The sequence below is a fragment of the Aulonocara sp. 'chitande type north' Nkhata Bay genome, linkage group LG1, assembly GCF_057382095.1.
Source record: "Aulonocara sp. 'chitande type north' Nkhata Bay isolate Kocher_YH1m ecotype deep benthic linkage group LG1, A_spYH_male_GT1.1, whole genome shotgun sequence".
NCBI classification, from domain to species: Eukaryota; Metazoa; Chordata; class Actinopteri; order Cichliformes; family Cichlidae; genus Aulonocara; species Aulonocara sp. 'chitande type north' Nkhata Bay.
Genome location: NC_141344.1, coordinates 1617902 through 1626436, shown reverse-complemented (window position 1 = coordinate 1626436; position 8535 = coordinate 1617902). Strand labels below are relative to the sequence as shown.

At 47.7% G+C, this 8535-nt stretch overlaps 1 protein-coding gene across 1 annotated transcript in view; it reads left to right on the top strand.

Annotated features, from left to right (window-relative positions):
* Positions 1–1445: 1445 nt before the first annotated feature.
* The window catches only part of dok4 (docking protein 4), a 63841-nt gene continuing 56751 nt past the window's right edge, over positions 1446–8535 (top strand). The window contains exon 1 of the mRNA XM_086287933.1: positions 1446–1671. The gene's annotated coding sequence lies outside the window, so the exon portion shown is untranslated. The remainder of the gene's footprint in view (positions 1672–8535) is intronic.

Below are 8535 nucleotides of genomic sequence, written 5' to 3'. Positions count from 1 at the left end.
CCAGCCTGCATTTTTCACTCAGGCTCTCAACTGATTGGCTGGCTAATTGACTGGCTGTCAGTGTGACTGATGGCACCGCGGCTCAAATCCAACATATCCAAGGTAACGCACTGATGCGACACCTGAAACCCCCCAATCAGCATTTCTCAGCGCACAGAGTGAGCAGGAGAGCACCTGGTTCATCTATCATTCTGATAGTGAGGCTCGGCTCCCGAGTTGCACTGTTGACACGCTCCAACCGTCCATCAGTGAAACTGTGCCGCTTCCCAAAGGCTGGTGTTAGTGCCTGACCTCCATAACTGCTGTTAATAGGTCGGTTCACTGTAACTGTCAGGTGTATATTAAAATGTGTCAGAACAAGTGGAAACTTGAATAGATAACGAGTTAAGACTGATGGGAAGTTTAATAGCAAACATCGTCAATCAGATTCATTTCTGCTGTGCTACAGCCTGGCAGCGCATCCAGCTGATGCCACAGATGCAGGTAAGTCACCGCAGCACCCCACCCGTGCACATCGTTTCCACCTCACCCGTGCCCTGCGCTCATGATCAAGGTCAAGTGGCTTTATTGTCATTCCAACCATGTGCAGTGGTACAGTACACGGTAAAATGAGACAACGTTCCTCCAAGACCAATCAACATGGGACTACATAAAGTGCAATGTGCAAAGATGTCACATCTGCCTATCCCAGCTGTCTTAGGGTGAGAGGCAGGGTACACCCTGGAGAGGTCACCAGTCTGTCGCAGGGCTAACACAGACAGACAACCATTCGCACTCACACCTACGGGCATTTTGGAATTTCCACATTAACCACATAACTGCATGTCTTTGGACTGTGGGAGGAAGCCGGAGTACCCAGAGAGAACTACATCAGAAAATAAAGGATTACATCTGGATTTGTATATAGAAACACATCTTTATTCTCACAGATGTTCCTGTACACTATGCCGGCCACTTGGTTATGGCGTTCCATGTATGCCCTGCCTGCTAGCATCTTGCACCCTGCTGTTATGTGCTGGATTGTCTCTGGGGCATCTTTACACAGCCTGCACCTGGGGTCTTACCTGGTGTGATAGACCCCAGCCTCTATGGCTCTTGTGCTGCCATGATTAGTGCCTCTGTGCTGTCTTTCAGTCCAGCTTTGTGCAGTCATAGATTTGATCAATTTATCTAATGTATGTGTGAGTGAGGCGTGGTGTAATTAATGAAGGCCAGCGGGTCTTAATACATTTCTACATCTTCACAGCAGATCAAATATTTTGTGTGGATGAAACATAAAATCAAGACTTTCCTCTGAGCTGTTCTGTTGTGTCTGATGCTGGAAATCAGCGTGGCTTTTTTGCCTGAGCCTTTTTGGGGGTGTTACGGTAGGAGGCGGGTCCTGCTGGAGCGTGGCTGGCTGGGCGTGTTTAGTGTGTGCGAGACAGTATGTGTGTGTGCCCTGTCGGGCTCCTCTCTCCTCCTGCACGGCTCAGCTCAGCTCGGCTCAGCTCGGCCGGGAGGAACGGCGCACACAGGCGCGCGCACACGGACGCTGATCCGCACACAAACCGAACCGCCCGCGCGCGGATCCGCTGGATTTACCGGCTGCAGGGAGGAGGCTGAGAGAGCACCGGGAGCCGTCCGAGCACCGGGAGGGACCCCGCCCGGACAGCCGCAGCTGTCAGCCAGGTAACGGAGACTGCAGATGTGCGCGCGCGCATGTGTGGCAGAGTTTGCGGTGACGGCGATGTCCCGTCCGGTTCCGCCAGCCCGGTCTCCTTTGTTAGGTCACAGCGTCGCGTTCATTTCACGCTCCGTGTTTTTGTCTGTTTCTGTGTTTCCTCGTAAAAACACGATTTCAATAAACCGACGAACCATTTACAGAAAAGTGTTCGGAGAGCACGTTCAGCCATGTCAGTGGGTTTGTGTCACCTGTGCGGCGTGGACACCTGACATCTGCGCTCTCACTATAGTCGTGATATTTATTTGACTTCGTGGGCATTTCTTCTCTTATCTTCCAGTTTTGGGGGTTTTTCTTATATCCAGTGATTCAGGAGGTCGAGCAGGTCCGAAGGTTGGTGGTTCAATTCCTGGCAGCTCCAGTGTGCATGACAAAGTATCCTTGGCAAGATACTAACCCAAGCTGCTGTCTGCGCGTCCATCACTGAGACAGAAGTGCGCGTGTGCGCCGTGGGGGCTCAGGTAGAGGAGAAAAGCGCTCATCTGAAAAACATTCATGAGATTTGATCTACAGTTTTACTCATTGGACACCTTAAAAGAAAGAAATCTCTTTTCTTTTGGGACATTTTTCCCGCGTGGGGCTCTTTTGTTGAATCACATTATATTTTGTTCCACTACTTTATGAAGCTGGTATCTTATTTTCTAGGTTGTTTTTAATGTCTTGTCTACATTTGAGACACATAAATTATATCTTACTGTAATTTCATAACTTTCTGAAATATTAATAAAGAAAATAATCATGTTGCATCCTGTCAAAGAACCCCTCTGCTTTGAGCCAGTCCTGCAGAGGTGCCGTCAGTTACACTCAAACACCTAACGCTGATCTCCTTGATGTGTGGTGGTCAGGTGGAGGTGTGGACCTCATCCTCCTGGAGGAAGTGATGCCCCGTAGGTCCTCCTCCCTCAGTGAGAAATGCGTGTGATGCAGAAAGAGTTTATGTGTTTGTCTCTCAATAAAATCCCTAACTGTGGATTTGGTCCACAGCCGAGCCGCCTCGTTTGGTGGATGGTGTGACTCCATGGTTGTGCAGCCTAATCCTGATCCTGCTGAAAAGTATCACAGGGTGATGTTTTCTCCTGGGACCGCTCCCTGATAATGGAGCCTCTGCTTCAGAGCTGCTAATGAACCGCGGCGCTCTGTTATCTCAGCAGCCATAAAGTGATGCTGGTAGTGAGTCTGATAATACAGGGGACCGATGGGGAGGGACGGGAGGGTTTCCAATGAGAGTCTTTCACGCTGTTACTGCTGGAACATCACGGCAGTGGGCAAAATAGCGTAGGATGGCATTATGGGAAGAAGGCGAGCTGGCAGAGGCAGTGTGACAGTTTGGGGGATCTTCTGCTGGGAAACCATCTACATGTGACTCTGACACGTCCCACCAACAACAGCACTGTTGCAGACCGTGTGCACCCTTTCATGGAAACGGCGCTCCCCGATGGCTGTGGTCTCTTTCAGCAGGACGATGCACTAATGCACAGAAACGGTTCAGGAGCAGTTTGAGGAGCACAACAACCACTTTGAGGTGTTGCCTTGGCCTCCAGATTCCCCGGATCTCGGTCCAGTGGAGCATCTGTGGGATGTGCTGGACACACAGTCTGATCCACGGAGGCCCACCTCACAGCTTACAGGACTGACAGGACCTGCTGCTGACACGTTGGTGCAGATACCACAGCGCGCCTTCAGGGGTCGAGCGGAGGCCACGCCTCGAAGGTTAATGTTATGTCTGGTTGGTGTAGGAATCAGTCCATTTCCCATTTGAGCAGACTTCTATCAGCCATCATCTGAAAATAATTTCACATTTTAGCATTGACGTAAATGTGTCTGGTAGATGGCACAGGAAGTCCAAACCTGACCTGATACAATCAGAGATAAGTTAAACTGACACTGAGGTTAATATTGCACACAGGTGAATTTCAGCAGGTCTTTGTGCCTCCAATTAATCGGCCTTCATAATTTCATGAGCTGTGTTATTGGGACCTGTTGTCAGCTCTTCATCTCCAACACGAAGCTGGGTCAAATCCATAGATTTATGTCCCTACAACATGAGTAATTGTCAGAGAGCAGACCTCCTGTGCTGATGGATCAGGTGTGCTGTGTGTAATTTACAGCTCTAATGGTGCAAACACGCAGCAAAGGTGAAGGCGTCTCGTTAGTTTGACAGATCTACGACTCACACAGCAGCCGGCAATCAATCCCAAACGCACGCTTTTATACGTTTCTGTGTGTGTGTGTGCACGCGTGTGCGCATGCAGGGCTGCATATGCTCATGCATATTCAAATCTCAATTTGGGTCTGTCAATCATGCCTGTGGGTGTGTGTGTGTGTGTGTGTGTGCACCGTGTTTACATCTTTGTGGGGACCAATAATTGAAAGTTTCCCATACTTGTGGGGACCAACAGCTCTTATGGGGACAAAATCCTGGTCCCCACGAGTTTGAAGAGATTTTTGAGGCTATAAATGTGGTTTTAGTGTCAGGGCTACAGTTGGGCTATGGTTAGGGTCAGGGTAAACGGGAAAGCATTATGTCAATTAGATGTCCCCACTAAGATATGAAAACACGACTGTGTGTGTGAACATATATATTTATATATGTGTGTGTGCTTTCGTGTGCTTGTGTGTGTGCATACGTGTGTGTTTCTCAGTCTCTGGGTGAATGAGTAAGGGGATACACTGGGGAGCTGGAGGGAGGGAGTGAGGAGAAGCTGGAGGAAGATAAGGAGGAGGACTTCTCTCCGGTGTTTTTCCTGCTCTAATTTGCTCTGACAGCAGCTCCTCTGGGTCAGACTGAACGAGCCTTTACACTGAGGAGAGAGAGAGTGTGGAGTATTCCCACTGTCTCTCTAACAGGCTTTAATTGGTGATGCTACAGTAACTGTATAGAGCGGTGTACTTCTGTAGTTCCACTACAAACTTCCTGTTGTGTTTTCAGCTCTTGCTAATTATCCAATATCCCTGCTGCGGATTACAAATCAGCCGATACACGAGTTGAATAATTAGGGCAGCCGGAGCTCGTTGTTATTGTTACTGTGAATTAAAAGTGTTTTCACCACAAATATCCTGCTTCCTGTGCTGCTCTGTAAAACAAATACTAGAGTGAAGGAAAAATCACTGCCAGCCAAGTGTGAAGCACCAGGGCTGAAAACGACGACATACCAGCACACTGTTCGGTTTAAAGAGATCATTTCCCCCTCATAACCGCTATGTGGTGTGTGTGTGTGTGTGTGTGTGTGTGTGTGGGGGGGGGGGGGGGGGGGGTTATTGTATGATTAGGGGTTTTAGAGGCAGGTGGGTGGTGACCTCAGATGTGGCACCGACATGGCAGGTAGCTGGTAACGTTGTAGCGTTGACCATTTTTAAATCAAACTGCCTTTTAAGATGGACGTTGTGACGCCCCGCCTGTATTAACACCTGTATTAAGCAGGTAAATACCTGCCCCCCTGCTTTGGAGGTAATGTTGCTCACTTTTGCCTTCTCAGCTAAGGAGGAAGTGGTGATCATCCAAGACATTCAGACTTGTTGGTGAGGTTGGTGCTGTTAATGACCTGCATGGTGTGTGAATTTTAAAGTGATGGGAGTGGAGCCAGGGAGCCAAAGGCAGTGACGTGAAATAATAACGTTTGTGAGGTGAACGGAGATGTTGTTGTTTTTGGTGTTTGCAGCAGTGTAACAGCATAAATGAAACCTGACAGCCACATCCTTAAAAACACTCTGCTGGTGGAAGCGGTTTGCCTCGCTGCACAGCCCCGTGTGTCACCTGTCTGATGATACATTACAGGTGTGTGTTTGTCCTGCACGCTATCATTTCAGCTTATTACAGCCTTTTTCAGGTGCCGGCAGACTGATTATTAGGCTTCAGACGGCCCTCTGCTTTATGACGTCTGCCAGACTTGTGTTAGTACGCATGCACATTTGTGCACGTGCACATCGGCGTGCACTTGCACATCGGCGTGCTGTGGCTTTAGTCTGAAGCTGTTATCGCTTCACTATCTTCCATGAGAAATCTTGACTTTAGCACTTTGCACAGTGAGATGAGCACAAATACGTGTGTCCAGCAAACATTCTGAGTAACACTGGAATAACTAATGTTGACTAGAAGGAAGTTCGTGCAGAAGATGCTCGCTGTCCATTTCAAATGAACACGGTGGTGAAGGCCAGCCGTCTCTTCCAAAGCCAGGTGGACTTCTCGCTCTCACTCTTCAGACCAAGAAGTCACAGCATCAGGATGTTTTTCCTGTGGTTTAGCTTCTCCCAGAGTTGTTTTATTTTATTGTAATTAATAAAAGATCACATAAACAATTGTTTTCGAGCAGACCGGGAGGTTACACATCTGACAACTTATATTTTGGAGCTGTTCTTCAACCAGAACTCCCCCCTGTTCAGCATGGGGGGGTCATCCTTCTGTTGATGAGTCCAAACTGAAACCAAACAATGTTCTTACTTGTGAGAAATATGCAAAAAAAGTCATGAAAACCTGCAGACACGAACATCCTGAACACCGAGCTCCCTGCAGGTTTATAACATCAGCTGTTCGAACATTAACTTCAGTTTCCATTTTGGCTTCCAGCAATTATTAAATCAACATATTTGAGGGAAAAATCCAAATTTACAGTGGGGCAAAAAAGTATTTAGTCAGCCACCGATTGTGCAAGTTCCCCCACTTAAAATGATGACAGAGGTCAGTAATTTGCACCAGAGGTACACTTCAACTGTGAGAGACAGAATGTGAAAAAAAAATCCATGAATCCACATGGTAGGATTTGTAAAGAATTTATTGGTAAATCAGGGTGGAAAATAAGTATTTGGTCACCTCAAACAAGGAAAATCTCTGGCTCTCACAGACCTGTAACGTCTTCTGTAAGAAGCTTTTCTGTCCCCCACTCGTTACCTGTATGAATGGCACCTGTTTGAACTCATCATCTGTATAAAAGACACCTGTCCACAGCCTCAAACAGTCAGACTCCAAACTCCGCCATGGCCAAGACCAAAGAGCTTTCGAAGGACACCAGGAAAAGTATTGTAGACCTGCACCAGACTGGGAAGAGTGAATCTACAATAGGCAAGCAGCTTGGTGTGAAAAAATCAACTGTGGGAGCAATCATCAGAAAATGGAAGACATACAAGACCACTGATAATCTCCCTCCATCTGGGGCTCCACGCAAGATCTCATCCCGTGGGGTCAAGATGATCATGAGAACGGTGAGCAAAGATCCCAGAACCACACGGGGGGACCTGGTGAATGACCTGCAGAGAGCTGGGACCAAAGTAACAAAGGTCACCATCAGTAACACACTACAACGGCAGGGAATCAAATCCCGCAGTGCCAGACGTGTTCCGCTGCTGAAGCCAGTGCATGTCCAGGCCCGTCTGAAGTTTGCCAGAGAGCACATGGATGATACAGCAGAGGATTGGGAGAATGTCATGTGGTCAGATGAAACCAAAGTAGAACTTTTTGGTATAAACTCAACTCGTCGTGTTTGGAGGAAGAAGAATACTGAGTTGCATCCCAAGAACACCATACCTACTGTGAAGCATGGGGGTGGAAACATCATGCTATGGGGCTGTTTTTCTGCCAAGGGGACAGGACGACTGATCCGTGTTAAGGACAGAATGAATGGGGCCATGTATCGTGAGATTTTGAGCCAAAACCTCCTTCCATCAGTGAGAACTTTGAAGATGAAACGAGGCTGGGTCTTCCAACATGACAATGATCCAAAACACACCGCCCGGGCAACAAAGGAGTGGCTCCGTAAGAAGCATTTGAAAGTCCTGGAGTGGCCTAGCCAGTCTCCAGACCTCAACCCCATAGAAAATCTGTGGCGGGAGTTGAAAGTCCGTGTTGCTCGGCGACAGCCCCAAAACATCACTGCTCTCGAGAAGATCTGCATGGAGGAATGGGCCAAAATACCAGCTACTGTGTGTGCAAACCTGGTAAAGACCTATAGTAAACGTTTGACCTCTGTTATTGCCAACAAAGGTTATGTTACAAAGTATTGAGTTGTATTTTTGTTATTGACCAAATACTTATTTTCCACCCTGATTTACCAATAAATTCTTTACAAATCCTACCATGTGGATTCATGGATTTTTTTTTCACATTCTGTCTCTCACAGTTGAAGTGTACCTCTGGTGCAAATTACTGACCTCTGTCATCATTTTAAGTGGGGGAACTTGCACAATCGGTGGCTGACTAAATACTTTTTTGCCCCACTGTAGCTCGTTTTGGAATAATCGTCTTATTTTGGCCCTCAGCATCTCTTTGCTTTGCTCGTGGACGTTGAGTCTGTCTGACTGCAAGCTTTTCACAGCCACAGATGTCGTGTTTAAACAAAGACTTATGATATTTGGTGTTTCTTCCCTCATTTTGCATGTGAAAGACATTTATGGTGCAGTGGAGTTTCAGCTGATGAGCAGCAGCACAGGTTTTGTTAGACATGGAGCAGCAGATGGATGATAGGAGGTGGAGGGTAACCGCTTAGGAGAGATGGAGGAGGTGAGGGAATAACAATGCTGTGACTGATAGCTGTGGGACGGGGGGTAGTATGTCATGGTGTAGCACCCTGTGGGTGCATATGTCAGCTGTCACAGCAGTGTGGTTACACCGTCCACCCGCTCTGCCTCTCTCCTCTGTCCACCCTGGAAAGTTTTCTCAGACTGATTTGTGCTCCGTGCTGTGGAGCCAAACGTCGCTGTGGCATCACGTTTGCTTTTAAAGGGATCTCACCTGAAACCCTGATGTTAGATGACTCACACAGGGTTCCACATACTGACGAGAAACCTCGTGATGGTGCTCTGGAGTCTGGAGCTGATCGTGA